The sequence below is a fragment of the Podarcis bocagei genome (genome assembly GCF_964188305.1).
Source record: "Podarcis bocagei genome assembly, chromosome: 3".
Lineage (NCBI taxonomy): Eukaryota > Metazoa > Chordata > Lepidosauria > Squamata > Lacertidae > Podarcis > Podarcis bocagei.
In genome coordinates, this window is record NC_138127.1 from 79969053 (window position 1) to 79986295 (window position 17243).

The following is a 17243-nucleotide window of genomic DNA, read 5'->3' on the forward strand; positions in this document are numbered from 1 at the left end:
AACTAAAATACAAAACACACATTTCATTCAACAATTTGTTAAGCATATGCTTAACAGCACGTAGACTAAATTTCAGAAAGCGTAAAGAGGAAAGGGCTCTCCAAAGTTCACAATGGTTATATTTACAGTGTCTTTTTATATGTATGTAACTTGGCCAATAGTAAGGGACCACATACCTCTTAAGCACTCAGTGGTGTGCATTTTTTAGGTTGCAAATTTCCAGAATCTTCCAAATGTAATTCTAATCCATTGGCAGACTCTGAATACCATGGAAAGTTCATGAGGATGGTTTCTGTCAGGGTAGACAACACTGAGCTAGGTGGAGCAATGGTCTGTCTCAGTAGAAGGCAGCTTCCTAGATTCCTAACTGATGGAACCAACTGCAACAAGGTGTGGTGATACTAATTTAGGAAGTTCCTGCTGGGGTTGGGCTAGATGACCCTTGGCATCCCTTCCGACACTACTATTCTCTGATTCTGTGAGGATTTAAAAGGGGATTGTAGATAAAGAAGGGAAACGCTTCTAGCCATGGTGGCAATATGAAACCTCCAGGTTCTGAGGCCACAGACCTCTCCATGTCAGTGCTGGGAACTGAACCTGGGATCTTCTTCAGCTGAATCAGTTGCTCTTGCCACTGAGCTGTGAGCTGTTGCGCACCCTTCTGTGGGTAAACAATACTCGGACAATCTGAGTTTCTTGATAAAGAGACACTAAAAATCCTGCTTTGGCTGCTCCCTCTATCCTTTATGAAGACTGTTCCGTGACTGCTAAGAAACAGCCCTTTGCCTCGATAAACAAAGAGCGGTGTGCATGATTCTGCTCCCAGTTTGATTACCCTATATTTATAACTCGCCTCATTTTCCATGGAGGCCTACAAGAGGCTGGGCTCTGATAAGCTGTCGTTCTCAGCGCAGAAACAGCCCCAGAATAGTTCCAGTGTGTTGTTTCTAATTGCAACGGATGAGCAGACTGGCTCATTAATCCTCCCCTATCAGCAGTGCATAACTTGTCTGCACCAGAATAGCCCTGATCTCAGCAATCCTGCATTTCAGCCTTGGGCTTGTGTGTTCAACGTATTTGGGAAAGGCAAGTTTCCACCACAGGCCCAAGGGGACTTCTAGTTGACTGAGCTGGCTTTATATATAGTCGAGGCTGTGCATCAACCACCGAGGTTTATGTCATTTCGTAAGAAAATACATCGGTGCTCTTTAAGTTTGCATTATTTAGAGGAATCTTTTCCAACCACATTATTTAGCAGATGTCTTTTATTTTTCTTTCTTTTGGAACACGATAGCAAACCATGCTCTGGGTTAGAAAGGGGAAAGCCGAAATATTTTATTTTTCTCTCCTCTTCTCCCCACACTTCTTCCACTGTAAATGATATAACCACCTAGATATCTGCTGATTTACAAGTTCCCTTTTTATTTTTTTTATTTGTATTGATCTTTTCGAGATGGACTGCTGGTCAAATGGGTATTGCAGTCTTTGCTGCAGTTACTGGACCAATACCTTTTAATGTACAGGGAGCAAATTTCATGCATCTCTTGTAGATAAGGCTCCTAGAATTGGACTGCTCCTAAAGACAGTCTAGAATAGCAGCAGAGAATTCAAAGCAGGATGCACTGATTTAAATTAGGGATTGGGAACCAATTATATTATTTATTTGTACATTTATATCTGGCTTTCCCCCCAAGGAGCACAAGGCGCCACCCATGGTTCTCCCCCCTCACCATTTTATCCTCACGACAACCCTGTGAGGGTAAGTTAGGCTAAGAGACAGTGACTGGCCCAAGGTCACACAGAGAGCTTCAGGGCTCAGTGGGGATTTGAACCCTGGCTTTCCAGCAATGCTGCAACCACGGCAACAGCATATGACTTTTGTGTCCCTATGTCTCTCAGCAGCTAGGGGAAGAAGCCTAGAGGGAGAGAAATAGAGGGGAATGCAATGAAATAATATAAAATGGGTGCATGCAAGGCAAAAAAGGTGGAGCAGTGGCAGCGGGTGGGGAGAGAAGGAGGTGAAATGTACATTGATAATGTTGTCTATAAGAATAAAAGAAAACTATTATAAATTCGTTTGGAGATGGTATTTAACACCAGTCAGATTAAATCAAATAAATAGGGAATATTCGGTGTTATGTTGGAGGAGATGCCAGGAAACGGGGAATTATGTTCACATGTGGTGGGGGTGTAAATATGTACAATTTTTCTGGCAAAGGGTGTTTAAGGAGATAACAGAAATCACTGGGTTAAAGCTGACTGAAAGTCCAGAGGTAGCATTATTATCAATTTACGATGGGGTGGAAGTTTGGCAGGCTATAGACTTGCTTACAAATTTATTGACAGCTGCACATGTTATTATAGCTAGGAATTGGAAGGGGCAAGCAGAATATAAAATGGAAGAACGGTATAAGGAGGTGTGAGATATAGCTATTAATGATATATTAACGTGCTATTAAGATAGGACGGGGAATATGCAGGAGAAATGATTTTGAGGAGATATGGAGGGTGTTTGTAGAATTTGTACTGTTAAAACGGAAAAGGGTCAAACTGTCACAAGAGGTGTTGAAATTTTGGGAGGTTGGATAGTTACAATGGAATGGTATCGGTGGTTGGGGTGCACATTTTTATTCTTATTTATGATTATTACTTTGTCAAAATAAAATAAAAAAATTAAGAAAGAAAGAAAAGAATGAAATAGCCATGGGAGTGGCTCACCTCAGCATACAGACCCTGACCACATTCACCCTAGACATTTAAAGCACTACAATACCATGTTGACTACTTTCGGCTGCATTACAGATCTGAATCTAATAGTCTTGTTGCGGCCATGTTAGCTGAATGCCAATCATCAGGAGGGTTAAGAGGGATTGAGAACAAAACTAAACCGATAGGAATCTCACTAGACTCCCTGTACGGGTTATCAGAAAAGGCTGCATTTGAGATCATTAAACGTAGATTCTTAGACAACGAATTTCAAGAACTTAGTAGCCGAATCAGGAATAGGGACTGTGCATGTCTGGGAATGGTGCAATGTGAATAGCCAACAGCGACTTATCTCTCCCATTTGACCAACCTGAATCAACACAGGGCATACATGCTAGCGAGACTGAATGCGCTACCTTCAGCAATGCTAGAGGGAGAAGTCCAGAAAATACTCCTCACAGAAAGACTATGCCCCCGTGGACTGAATGGTATAGAACCAGTCATGCATGTTCTTTTGCACTACCTGTTGTATCACACAGTTCGATCTATGTTCATTAATCAGTTGGTTGTTAGCAGGCAGTGGCTCTCAGACAAATGTAAGGTAACCTTCCTAATGGATGGGTTCCTCAGGATGGGGATAAGATGGAGATAGTAGCCAGGTTTCTGTAACACGCAATGAGGATTCATGAATATTATACAGCAGTGTTTTAACTGTTAGGTGTAGATGTTGCTGAGCGGTTTTACTGTACTGAACCTTTCGAAGTTTTGTCTATGTGCCAGTGAAGGTTTAGATGGATGGATTGCCTAGTCATGGTTCTCCCCCCAACCACATCAAAGGAATCTGAGTCTGTTAAGGGTGCTGAGAGTTGTTAAGAGATCCCCTAACAGAGCTACAGTTCCCAGAGTTCCTTGAAAAGAAATATTACTGGCTCTCAAGGCAGAGCATAGCCACCATTCCCAGTAGCCACCGAGAGCCCTCTCCTCCATGAATTTGTCCAATCCTCTTTTAACAGATTTAAAAGCTTTTTACAGCTCCTGTGGATCTGTTCCTGTTTGCCAGTGTCCATGAAATGTACCAGGAGAAAGGAGGGTCCTAGTAAATGCAGTGGGAGCTAGGGAAGCTGGGGCCATCAAATATTGAAGATCCTTTCCCTATTTAGAGGAGAAATAAATAATTGAGCACACGCTTGAATTATGAAAAGAATCCATTGTTGCTAATAAATAAATCACGTAACGCCCCTCTGAAGTGTTGGGTTGGCTGTAGCTCAGGGCTGTGCGCATTCCATGTGTTCAAAGAGATGGCCGTGGAAAGGCAGAGTCAGGCATCAGAAAGAGAGAGAGCGCGCAAAAGAAGACATATATTTGCATACAATTTGCACATGCTGGTTTAGACATCAGGGCTGTTATTTTAAACCAAAATAGAATGCATCTTCCCCATGGTTGGCAAGACTGTGGCCAGGTGACATCTTGTGTACCTGCTCATTCTGCCGCCTGGGTCCTAAAGACACCCCTTCTCTCCCTTCTTTTAATAGAGGGTCCCTTTAGTGAGAGGAAAACAGGGCCATGGCACAAAATTAGATGTTGTTTTGTCAGAAGGCAAACAAGCACGTGAGAACCACGAACTCATATTCCAGTTCAAACCAGCACTGAATAGGTCAGAAGGCGAGGCCCACTATCAGGTTACTTCAATGCCAGCCCCTCCAGGAACTCTGGCCACATTCACACACTACATTTAAAGCACTATGTTGCCACTTTAAATAGCCATGGCTCCCCCCCCCAAAGAATTCTGGGAGTTAGGCTCTTGAGAGTTGTCAGGAGACCCCTATACCCCTCCCAGGACTACAATTCCCAGAGTTCCCAGAGTTTTCTGCTTGCCACATGGCTGATAAAATCCCAGGTTCCCTGCCAGAGAAAGGTAATTTGAGCAAGACTTGCCACCCCATTGGACAGCATTGCGCTTCTGCAATTTGTGAGGCTCCACCAGTGTGAATAATTCAGATCTTGTCAGCATGGTGCCTGCAGGTACCAATATGCCCACAAGTACCTGCTACAGTGCACCCAAAAGGTCTCAGTAAATACCCCCTCAGAAATCCACAGTGTGTGAATGAATGTTTGCTCTTCCAGTGTGGTTCCAGGTCCAGACTCTTCTGTACTGGACATGTCCCCTTGAACATGGCAACATTTCTTTGGATACCAGGATGCACTTCCTCCCTTCCCTTCTGAACAGAGGAAAAGTGCAAAGAGCTTCTCTCTGTGAACGGGTGTTGCAGTGGCAGATGTAGGGGCCTGGCTATACCAATTTGTGATCCTGTCTCTTTTTCTGCTCTTTTAGATGTGGCAGCCATTTTGTGGCCACACAACCCATGATGGCCACCTTGTGAGTAGTGTCAGCATCGCCCTAGAGAGCCAGTGCACCAACTGGACTCATGCACCTCAACCCCGGCTGGGCTAGGCGAGCTGGGAAGCACCGCCAGAGACCTCCTTCTCACAGGAACAGGTCACAGTGCTGTGGACTCACAGCTTAGAGCTGAGAGCACCGGATTCACTGTCTCAATAATACAGTCGTTTCGCAGCAGAGTTTTGCAGAGTCTTGCAGAGTATAAACCACTCGGAGAGCAGCTCTGTAGAATATCTTCCTTTTATTCTGTAACTACAACTATGATACAAAACTATATACAGAGCTGAATATTCTAAGCATAAATCAATGCTACACTGAGAGTCTGCAGCTGCACTTAGCAGCAACCTTATCTCTAGAATCTCTGACACTCTCACTTTCTCCGATACACTGACTGACTGTCTCTCACTCACACACACACAATGATATGTTGCTGGGCAGAATAAGTAGATAGGCAGGACACGCCTCCTCCTCTCTGGAGAGTCAGCAGAGACCATCAGGAGATCATCAGGAGATTCTTGGGTATGGGAGGGGTGAAATCTCTTCAAGTAGCACCTACAGCACTATTAAAATGTCTCCACTGGCCCAAAGTTGTTGGCAAATGATGGAGTAATTAATCAAACCCTTAAACATAAGCATTTCAACCTTTTTGAATATGGGATTGATCTACCCCAGAGGTAGGCAACCTGTTATGTACCGTATTGAAGTTCTCACCCTGGGCCCAGCAGGGGGATACTGTAGATAGTTATGTAAATAAGGGATTGAAAGTGACGTTCAGTGATTGGATAGTTTTGGAAAATTGTTACAGTTACGTGGTACTGGAGTTCTATATAAGCAGGCTGACTGAACCCTTCAGTTCAGTTCTGTTCTGGCCTCTGAATAAACAAGAGCTGTTTGAAGAATCGCTGTGTCGTCTGATATATTCACCCACAACTTAACACAACCTAAGGCCCATGGGCCACAAGCGGCCCCCGGGGGTCGTTTAACCAGCCCATGAGCCACCCCCAAACTGAGCCACCCACTCGGCAAGTCCCCACACTCTGCACTAAACCGGCGCAGCACGGCGTGGGGACTCGCTTACACGGTGCAGGAAATCACATCTGCGCATGCTCAGACGCCGAAAATTGTGTCTGTGCAGACACAGATGCCGGAAATTGTGGCCCACGGAGGGATCTCTGCTGGAGTGAATCAGCCCAGGTGAGGTAAACCTTGCCGACCCCTGATCTACCCCCAAAACACAATAAGAGAGGCTTCACAAACACACACCATTTCTTAAACTGCCATGAAGGACATTTTATGCCTCAACCAGACATGTGTCAGAACACATGAGCACGCTATTATGACCATTAGTGTCCTCAGACCTTTTATGCCTCTATACTGTGCTTAAAAGCAATCATGCCTTTTCGGGATAAATTAGTTACTTTATGGGGGGACTCTGTGACCCTGAGCTCTTTGTGTAGATTAAAACAAGGTGAGGCTTTCTGTGAGACTTTGGAATTAGGCACAGATGGCAATAAGTGGCATAACTAAAAAGACACTGGAGATTGATAGAAGATGATACACAATGAAGAAAGGTGGGTAAAAATGAATGCTGGAATGTGAGTGTCCAAGGAATTTTAGTTCAGTTATAACTAGGGATGTAAGGCATCAATTTCCATTCTAACCCACGTGCATCACATGCAGTGTTGTTTTTGTTCTGCTGCAGTTCGGTTTCCTGCAAAACCAATGTTATTCAACTTGCTATACACTGTCCTGCAATTTTTTTGATAATAATTTTTATTAGTTTTCAATTACATTTCAATAATAGCCTCATTATAACAATGCCAAATTATAATACAATTACTAATACACAATCATTCAAATACCAAATTATATAATTTAGGTGGCCGCCTGCGTGCTAGAATTGATGGTTTCATGATTTACTTTATTTCTGCATTTCAGAATCTTATTAATTTCAGTTACACTCCAGTCAAAATAACAATCCCTTATACAACAACTGCAATATTAACAACTTCCATTCGTATTGACACATTAAATAATATATAAATCTACAAGTGAGGCACTCAAACTGTGTCCTTCTTCCTGTGTGTGACAATCTTTCTGTCCATGATGTTTCTTCCTGTCCTTGTAAAACGTTATGTCTATCTTTTCCTGGTTGTTGCTGTTCTCCATCATACCTTGGGCAGAGCTAACATCCCATTGTTGTTTCAGAAATTCTCCATTGCTCTGTCCCGTGGTTCGTTGTTTTGCAACTTTAACATCAGCTGCAAAAATCACACTGTCCCAATAAATAACCTGTCTTTGCCATTTTCCCTCTCAGTCTGTGCTGCATTTTTAAAGAATTTGTTATCTAATTCCACACCGTTCATTTCAAAGGACATGCAATGAAGCCTTTTTCTCATGTGCCAATAGGTTGCCTTTCAAGTTCCTTTCAAGTGCCAAAATAGCTTTCCATGTTATCATTCAAGTCTCTTTCACTGACTACACCTTGCCATTAGTGTGTTCCCTAGCTATCAGGATCCCTGGGGGGGGGGGGTGTCTTTTGCATCCAATGGACACGCTCCACCTCTGAGCTAGGGACCCTCCTTTTCAAGCTAGCTTCATTTTTAAAACAAAGAAAAGGGAAATCCTATGTCATCACTGCAATCACAATTTGTTGCTATTCTAACTATGCTTTCAATGATTTTTTTTAAAGACATGGTGATTTGCAAAATAGCCACCTTCAGGTTCACCTGTGCAATCTTTGTGGGTCTGGGTACGAGCTTGTTCTAGTCACTTCTTCAGTTGCCTTCAGTTAGTAGGACTTCTCTGGAGTCAATATTCAAAGCATTGCAAGCAAACTTTTGTTAGAGAGAAGAAACTTGTGCCAACTGCAGTGCTTCTCCTTGACTGGCTGACAGTTGCAGTCTGAATTACACGGGCATCAGATGGGGGCCTCCTTAAGTCCTGGCCTTGACAAAGCAATTATGGAATGAACTGCTGACTGCACTGCACAGTTTTGATAGATGGCATCTGCTTTCTCTCTGTTCCGGGGGATGTTTGGGTGCAAGATTCCATCTATTTTTCAAATCCAATATATCATGGCCATGCTGTAATCATGCAGAAATCCTCTGTGAAACCAGTGCGACAGTGCGACAATGCATCCTACTGTACAGAGGACAGCCCTCTATTTGACGTGCTGTCTGAATTAAAGATAAAAGAACCAGGAGAAGGGATGGCAAGGGCCTTGAAGTTACCCATCAAGAATTAACACCTAAACAAGCAGACTCGGCAGGCACCCAGGTCACTTCTTCACAGTCTTCCCCACTGTGGTGAGATATATTCCATTTCTTTTTAAGATATAGTAATCATTTAGGGAGGGGGATGGACCTGTGAGGCCACTCTAGATGATCTTAGCATCGGGGCTGAATGTGGCTTGTGTGTGGGTCCATTTATTCCTCCACACACACACACACACACACACACAGAGAGAGAGAGAGAGAGAGAGAGAGAGAGAGAGAGAGAGAGAGAGAGACTAATACATTAATGTGCACCCATTAGGACTATTATGACTGGTTGGTTTTGAATGAATAATAGTTGATGAATCCTAGCCCATTTATCTCACTCTCATTGGCAGGCTCGCAGCATTCACAGGGCGCTGCATCATTCCAGCAACATTAAAACATCACCCATCATTTTTAATAGCAACACAAAGGCAAGACGATGAAAAATGCATAGTACTATATATGTGGTTTTGGCTGAATGATAACTTGGAAAGGGGGTGGGGGTTGCCTTCCTTTGATTAATCCCACATAGGGCTTTTTTCATGCTGATATTAGGTTTTTAACGGCAAAAAAAAGAAGAAAGAAGAGAAGATGGCAAATATCAAACAGAGGGGTGAGGATATATTCACCTTTCTCTGACAAAGGTGAGGAGGAATCTGCCAGATCAAACGCAAGTGTAAAGCTTTGTTTATTTAATTTGTGCATTTATACCCTGCCCCTTAGCCTAAGGGTACTCAGAATGGCTTTCAAAAATCAGTACTTAAGATGCTTCCTGCATTCCGGCTCACAATCGAATAAGTCATGGCACACAAGAAAAATGGAATGGGAGGGAAGAGGAAAAAGCAAGCTCAAGCATAAATTCTTAAAGCTACAGTTCTTACAGTGCAATTATATAGTTTTCTTCAGCAGATTCTGGCTGCCTAGCAAAGCAACAACTCCCTACCAAGATCAGGGGTGGTTCTGGCTGTCTTGCTCTTGACAAAGAGCAGCCCTGTCCCAGAAGGACTTTCCCCACTACATCACCAACAGAGCTGCTGTCAATGGCCCAGCCAAGAGATGAGGACAGTTTCCGTCACACAATTCTCTTAGGCAGCTGATTTAATGGCAGTTAGATTCCCTTCACCCTCACCACTATCAGTGGAAATTCACTGAGATGTGATGAGATTCTAGCTGCAATTAAGTCAGGAATGAGGAGCCTGTGGCCCTACAGATGTCTCTGGACTCCCAACTCCCATCATCCCCAGCCAGCATAGCCAACAGCTGGGGATGATGGGAGTTGTAGTCCTACAGCATCTTGAGGTCCACAGGTTCCCCAATCCTGGTTTAAGGCTCATATTCATGGCCAGCTTTTGGTGTGGTAGATGTTTCTCATTCACCTTAGACTTCTTAGGGTTGAGTAAAAAAGAAGGACCTGGCTAACTATATTGTTCAGACCTTTCTCCAAGCTAAAGGTAGACCCCGTAGGCAATAAATATATAAATTTGTGTATATCCAAGAAGGAAGGAAGAATGATAACTAGTAGTTAAAAGGAACTGCATGCCTGAAACACTACAGTGGTACCTCGGGTTACATACGCTTCAGGTTACATATGCTTCAGGTTACAGACTCCCCTAACCCAGAAATAGTGCTTCAGGTTAAGAACTTTGCTTCAGAATGAGAACAGAAATTGTGCTCCGGCGGCACGGCAGCAGCAGGAGGCCCCATTAGCTAAAGTGGTGCTTCAGGTTAAGAGCAGTTTCAGGTTAAGAACTGACCTCTGGAACGAATTAAGTACTTAACCCGAGGTACTGTAGCACCCTGCTTGTGGTTAACGCTTAGCTGGAATGAAATATTCAACGCAGCAATAGAGAAATTAAAATAATTATTTATTTGTCAGACAAATAAATGAGAGGCACAGTGGTATATGGTTACCAAGCTCTGGCCTGGCCTCCTGCCATTATGGCCAGCACTTATATTCCCTTAATCCAGCCCCCTTTGCTCCTCCTTGGGCTGCCTCTGTCCAATCAGCCTGGTTGGATTTCCTATTGGCTGATTGCTATATCCAATCCTAAAAGATACACCCACATCCTCCTGTCCTTATAAGGAACACAAACAGCTATATATTGTTACATCTATAAATGACAAATAAGTAGTAATATATCTTACATGTGTCTCAACAAGGAATCTTAATTACCAGCTCACCTCTTGCCCTCCCTGCCCTATTGCCTTTTAAAACAAATGGTTAATCTTAAATTTTTATCTTAAACATATGTCAAGGATCTTGAGTTTCACATCAACATTGAAAGATATCCTTCATTTGAAGGTTTCTAAACAAATGTTCTGACAGCTAATATATCTGGACAGCATTTGATGGCGTCTTCTTGTCTGGCAAGAGGCTGAGCTCAATGGCCCCTGTAGTCTATTCCAACTCTAGGACTCTATGATTCTATGAAATAAGAATCTAACATCTAAATTTGTTACTTTCTAAATCCTTTGCATAGTTACATTTAAGCCAATATATTTAAGCTAATATATTTCATACATTATCATAGGTAACCTTTTAAAAGGAATAAGGCCTTTTTAAAGTAGAGAGAGAAAGAGAAAAAAAGAAGAACTCAGTTTAAAACAGTTTCAGAAGAAGGCTCTTCAGTTTACATCCCCCCCCCTTCAGCAAGCTGCTTTTCCCATTATCTGTTTAAGGAAGAAACAGCTTTAAAAAGACTTCCCAGCTAGATGCTTTTCCCCATTCGCCTCTGGCTTTAGAAAATACAGCTCAAGGTTTAAAAGAGGCCCATGGTATCATTTTACTATTTGCCCATTCCTAATTATTTATCTCTGCCTTTGTTATCTTCTGTAACATGTAGGGTCAATGTCCTGCTCTTAGTCTGTATTTTCAGCTTTTACGACTTTGAGAATTGTTTTCTGCTATCAATCAAGGGGCCCCTTGTCTTAGGAGAATGGCCAAGGTTTTCTCTGCCTGGCATGAAACATTTGAAAATTAAGCCCTCTTTAATATACAAGTCCTGATCAAACATTAATAAAATGCAGGCTTATGCCTGATGCCTCATTCCCCCCTTTCAAGCTCAAGGACCTTCATCCCAAGTGTCCTTGATAGCTTGACCTTCATCATGTTCCTGAGGTAAAGCTCTGTATAGGGCCATGATATGAGGTAGAGTTTCATTTGAAACCATCTTGCTAATTGTACTTCTAAAACATGAAATGATACATGGCATCATACATAAAACCATTACCACTACTGTCAAGAAAAACAAGCAAGACAATAGTATCCCTTTGAGTCCTGTGACATTAGGTAACCAATTGGTGAGCCATCCCATATCCCATCCTTCCCATGTTTGTACTGGGACATGTGCTATATTCTCCATCTTTGTGGCCAACACACGGATTGCCTCACCATTATCTGAAATGTTAAAGCAACAGGCATTCCCTGTCAAGTTCAAGACTCCACATAGGCCTCCCTGCTTGGCAAGTACATAATCCATTCCCATTTTCAGCTGCAAAATGGCGGCTCTACTTTCATCCAACTGTTGTGCAATAAGTCTCAAACTCTTGGCCGTTGCATTGGTTACAAGTTCCACTACTGCTTGCAATCGAATTATTCTGTTTAGATTATAAATAGGATCCCGTGCCCCTTGTATGAGCTCACCAGGATTCCAGGAGGCAGGATCATAATAGGCTATAATGCGCTCTGGTGGCCAATCATCAGTACCGCTCCAACTTTGGGTACTTCCTCCTGCTATATGAGAAATATCAGCGTTTCTTCGTGTACGCTTGGGCAAATTAGTGGGCATAATCCACATTGGTGGTAATACCCATCCCAGAAAACAAGTCCCACTCCATTTGGAGGGGAGTTTCTTGTATGCCCATTCTCCACATATCCACCACAACCATCGGGTCTGAGGTCTTTGGTACGTGGAGTACAGAAGGCGAAATAGCAAAAGAGGTAGAGAGTTCACAGTGCAGTATGTTAGATTGCCTTTTTCTGTCACAGTTATGTTCCATACCACTTTCCATGCATGAATAAAAGGAGGTGCACAGGGCAAGGCATCCCGAGTTCGATAGGTAGTATCGTGTGCCCAGGTATTCTTAATATTATCCCAAGTATAGTGACAATGAGAAGAGCCTATCATGGTAGAATCAGCTGCATTTGATGATCTATGTACACAGAATTCCCCTTGTACAGGTATAACTCGTAATGGTTTAGTTGAGTTCCATCCGGGGAAATTCTGCACTTCTGTCTGGTGTGGTATTTCGCTTACCATACCAATGGCATCTAATGGTATCGGTAATAAGGGCATACCTCCCTCTGAATCATCTGGCCCGAGAGAGCAAACAAGGCAATTGGTCCTATTTGCAACATTGGCTACCATTTCAGCTAAACCTACCCACATATTGTGGTCATGGTGGAATCCATATTTAGTCAATTTGGCCAGATTCAAGGACCCTTCCCCTTCCCAAGGGATCAGGATTAATAGAATCATGTTGATGTCTAGCATATGCATTCCTTCCACAAAAGATTACCTTATTATGATAGCAAATAAATATTAGTCCCAATATAATTCCCCCAGTGACAGAAATGGGGAACCACCAAGACCAAAACATATATCCCGAGGATCCCCAATGAGTAATATCTCTGATAATTGTTCCACAAGGGGGGGGGGCAGTCAATCAATTGTGGGGCAGTCAATCAATTGTATAAGAGAATCTTTCCTTTCACAATCGCTGGTTCAGATGCTCCTCAAGCTTCAGGCGTGCGCAGGTCAGCCAGCTTCCAGGTTGTGGCTGCAGCAGGCCGGTCGTCAAATGTTGCCCGTGACCTAGCCCGTTCCCGGTAGGGCTAGATACAGGGGTTTTTGGAGAGAGTCAGTTTAAGAGGATTAGAGGGGTCACCTTTGCACGTCCAACTGCCTTCGGACTTCTTCAAACGGGAGTGATGAATCCAGGGGGTCACCTCAGCTACCTTCACCGCTGTTGGAGTAGAGAGCAAGACGGTGTAAGGTCCACGCCACTTAGGTGCAAGTGGATCACGTTTCCACTCTTTCACCCATACGCTATCGCCAGCCTGGAACTGATGAATCGGCTCGGCAATGCTGCACGGCGTGCGCTCGAGGGCCCACCTGTTAAGAGAAACAAAAACACGGGAGAGAGATTGCACTTGTCCCTGTGTCACATGGTCTCCTATTTGTTTAAGATCAGCTGAAATATCCTGAACAAAGGAGGGCGGTCTCCCATACAGGAGCTCAAAAGGTGACAACTTAAGTCTTTTTGTGGGTGCACACCGAACACGAAACAGTGTTATGGGTAACACATCTACCCATCCCAATCCCGTTTCCTGGGTTAATTTTGCCAATTGGGTTTTCAGAGTCCGATTCATTCTTTCAGTTTTCCCTGAACTCTGAGGCCTATAGGCTGCATGCAGTCTCCATTTCACTTGTAGGACTCGACATACTTCTTGTACTACTTGATCAATGAACGCTGGCCCATTGTCACTTCCAATGCATCTAGGTAATCCAAACCTCGGGATCAATTCAGTGAGGAGTCTCTTAGTTACCTCTCGTGCCTTTTCAGTTCGGGTGGGAAAAGCTTCAACCCATCCGGTAAGAGTATCTACAAACACAAGGAGATACTTGAATCCCTTAGAAGGGACCAGCTCTGTGAAGTCCACAATTAGGCTTTCCATGGGGACATATCCCACATGTTGGATTCCAGGAGGTTGTACCGGTCCCTGCCTGGGATTGTTTTTAGCACAAAGAACACATTTCTGTGAAATGCAAGTTGCTAATTGTGATAGGTTAATAATATACAACTTCCGACTGAGACTCTCTCTGGTTGCAGTACCGCCAAGGTGAGTAGATTCATGATAATTTCTTACAATTGTGCCTGCTAGATGATGAGGTACATAAATCCTATTGTCTGGCAGGATCATCCAACCGTCCTTCACAACTGCTCCTTCCTGTTCAGCCCACTTCCTCTCTTCTGGGGTATAGTGAGGTTTAACTTCTTCTGGAACTACCTCTGGTATGAGGGCTGCTATAAATCCTCCCACAGGCTTTTGGGCTGCCTCTCGAGCTGCTTTGTCAGCAGCATGATTTCCTCTGGTTATTGGATCCCTTCCTCGTCCATGACCTTTGCAGTGCATTACAGCAATCTGTTCTGGAGCCCATACTGCTTCTAACAGGGTTTCTACTTCAGGTCCATATTTCAAGGCTTTCCCGTGGGCTCCTATTAGACCTCTTTCTTTCCATAGAGCACCATGTGCATGCAGGGTTAAGAAGGCATATTTAGAATCAGTATAGATGTTTGCCTTACATCCGGCTGCCAATTGCAGAGCTCTAGTTAAACCTATAAGTTCAGCTTTTTGTGCTGAGGTGCCAGCAGGCAAAGCTTCAGCTTCCACAACTTCCTCATTGGTGACCACAGCATATCCTGCTCGTCTGGCACCTTCATGCAGGTAACTGCTACCATCAGTATAATATACAACATCTGGATTTTTCAATGGTTCATCTTTCAGATCGGGTCTACTGGAATAAACTTCATCCATTATTTGGAGACAATCATGTGATTCTTCATCATCTACCTCTGGTAGGGGCAGCAAAGTCGCTGGATTGAGCATATTCACTACTCGTAGATGAATCCTGGGATTTTCACACAATAGGCCTTGGTACCTAGCCATCCTTGGGTTCGTTAGCCAATAACTACCCTTATATTCCATGAGTGTCAGAACAGCATGAGGTACATTCACATACATCGTCTGGCCGAAGGTAAATTTATCAGCTTCTTTGACAAGGCTGGCAGTGGCCGCTACTGCCCTTAGGCATGGAGGCCATCCTTTTGCTACTGAGTCCAATTGTTTTGACAAATAAGCTACTGGACGGTTCCAACTTCCTAATCTCTGGGTCAGGACTGCCGCTGCAATCCCATTCTGTTCATGTACATACAGCTGAAAGGGTTTTTCCGAATTAGGCAGTCCAAGGGCTGGGGCCTCCATAAGTCGTTGTTTGATAACTAAAAAGGCTTGTTGCTGCTCAGGTCCCCATACGAATGGGTCCTTTTCTGCACCTCGAGTGCTTTCATGTAAGGGTTTGGCCAGACTGCTGAAATCAGGTATCCATAGTCTACAAAACCCTGCTGTTCCCAGGAATCCTCTGAGTTGTTTCCTTGTGGTAGGTTCCTTGATAAGGCAAATAGCTTCTTTCCTCTCTGGCCTCAATGCTCGTTGTTGGTGTGAGATGTCAAAGCCCAAATATTTGACCTTTTCTAAACATAACTGTGCCTTTTTCTGGGAAACTCGGTAGCCAGCTTCCCAGAGCAAGTGGAGCAGTTCCTCTGTACCTTCTTTACAGGTATCAAAATCCTTTGCTGCTAGTATAAGGTCATCTACATATTGCAGAACCACCTTTTCTCCAGGTATTGAGGGGTAACTTGTTAGATCCTTCGCCAAGGCAGTACCAAATAAAGTTGGGGAATTTTTGAATCCCTGGGGCAATCTCGTCCAAGTTAGCTGGCCTTTTGTTCCTGTCAAAGGGTCTTCCCACTGGAAGGCAAATATAGGTTGGCTCTGTGGTGCCAGCCGGCAACAGAAGAATGCATCTTTCAAGTCCAATACAGTAAAAAATGTTGCTTCTGGTGGGATCAAACTCAGCAGGGTGTATGGGTTTGGTACATTTGGGTGCAAGGTCTCGATAGCCTGGTTTACGAGCCTCAAGTCCTGCACTGGCCTGTATTCATCTGTCCCAGGTTTTCGAACAGGCAAAAGGGGTGTGTTCCATTCTGATTGGCAGGGCTTAAGCAGACCATATTTTAATAGGCGGTCCAAATGTTTCTGGATGCCCTCTGCTGCTCGCCGGGGTAAAGGATATTGCTTTACAGATACAGGGGTAGCCATAGGTTTTAAGGTTACTACAATTGGAGCTATATTCTTGGCCATTCCTGGTGGGCTATTTTCGGCCCATACTCCTGGTGGCACCTGTAGAGTTCGGAGGAGCTTGTTTAACTCTGTATCCAATGTGGGTTGGACTTGCAGGGCTGACATTAGGCGCCATGATTGTTCCTTAGGTACTGAGAGGGAAATTATTCCTGCTGCCTTTGATGGCAATTTCATTTCTGGACCTCGAGGAGTGAAGGTGATTTGGGCCTGCAATTTGGACAGCATATCTCTACCTAAGAGAGGTATTGGACACTCAGGTATATACAAAAACTGATGGGTTAAACGATGTCCCCCAATCTGGCATTCCAAAGGTTGGAGGAAAGACCTCTTAGCTGACTGACCAGTGGCACTTTTAATGACTACACTTTTGGATGCCTTTTTCTGCAATAGTTCTGGGAGTACTGAGTATTCAGCCCCAGTATCAATTATAAAGTCTATTAAATGGCTTCCTAATTGGATCGTGACCGTGGGCTCCTGGAAGCCTAACTTTATGGAGTCCGGTCTTTCCTAGTCTTGGGTAAAATCCTCCTCTGCCAGTCCAATGACATTGTCCCTACTCCGTCCTTGTCCAGGTCTCTGATATCTTCCATCTCGGATCATTCCCCGTCCCCGTCCCTGGTTTCTTGGGCCGGAGCCTGGGCCTGGGCCTGGGCCTGGGCGTACTTCTTCCAACCTCAGGGGTTCAGGACACTCCCGCTTCCAATGACCCTCCTTCTTGCAATTTGCACATTGATTCCTTCCCAGTGGTGGATTCCTTCCCCGCCCTCTTCCTCCATTTAAGGGGCGGTAGTCTTGCTTCACTGCTGTGGCTAGCATTACCATCTTTTCCTTCTGCCACTTCTTCTTCTCTTGTTTCTCAGCCTCATCCCTATTCCGATAAACTCGGCGTGCAATGGCCATAATTTGGCTCATCAGCATCCCTTCCCATCCTTCGGATTTCTGAATTTTCTTACGA